Below are 1,111 nucleotides of genomic sequence, written 5' to 3' on the forward strand. Positions count from 1 at the left end.
CTGGTAAAAAAAATCTCCCCCTAGCCACTCCCTTCTCTCCTCCAATGACCTACTAATGACTTCCTCACTCATAACCTCATCACACAAACGTCTCCAAGACTTATCTAGAGCTGCCCCAACTCTCTGGAATGGTCTTCCTCGTCCTATTTGGCTTGGCTCATACTTTCTGCTCATTTAAAAGAGCGCTCAAAACCCAAATCCTCAACCTTAACCACAACGTCGCCAAAGTACCAAAGAACTTAAAAAGATATACAAATTATATTTCCACTTGGTGACTTGGATAAATCTTGGGCTTCACATGTCATCTGTACCAGTTGTTCCAGGGGACTGCGTGACTGGCTAAATTGGAGTAAAGCAGCAATGCCATTTGCAATCCCGATGTTGTGGAGAGAGACCATCTAATCGACTGCTATTTTTGCCTCGTCAACAAAAATGGGTTCTCAGGTAAAACTAAGCACATATTGTATATCCCAGCTTCGATTCTGCAATTAGCCCTGTTCCCCATGATGATTCATTGCCAGTTCCGGTACCGTCACATGATGGACTTGCTTCTGTAGAAGGTGATGAGGAATGCGTTGGAGTTGCAGCCAGTTACAACCCTGAATCATCTGATCCTGACTACTTGGTCGATTACTATTCAGAACCAGAGACCTTTACACAAGCAGAGTAGAATCATCATGATCCAAATCTCTCCTAAGACAAAGCAGAACTTATTGCTTCAAGGCTTACAAAGAAGCACTTGCTTGCAAAGGGTGTAACTGTAACTCACTGCAGAAAACTAAATCATAACTTGACAACCTTCTTCACTAGTGATGGCTCACTGTGCTACTGTCATGATATAAATGTGTCACAAGAGCATGTTCCATCTGAATGGCGAATCTTCACTGATTCCTCTAAAAGAAGCTTGAAAGCAGTCTTACCGCATAACGGTAATTCCAAACCAAGGTTACCGATTGCCCATTCTGTTAACCCAGGGGTCAGCAACCTTTACTATCAAAAGAGCCATTTTGCCTCCTCTTCCACTAAAGAAGAATAGTCTGGAGCCGCAAAACATAACACAGTTTATAAACTTCTAAAAGTTTTAATATTTTTTTAATTTTACCTGTTACAA

This window comes from Pyxicephalus adspersus, chromosome 4 (assembly GCF_032062135.1).
Source record: "Pyxicephalus adspersus chromosome 4, UCB_Pads_2.0, whole genome shotgun sequence".
Taxonomy (NCBI): Eukaryota; Metazoa; Chordata; class Amphibia; order Anura; family Pyxicephalidae; genus Pyxicephalus; species Pyxicephalus adspersus.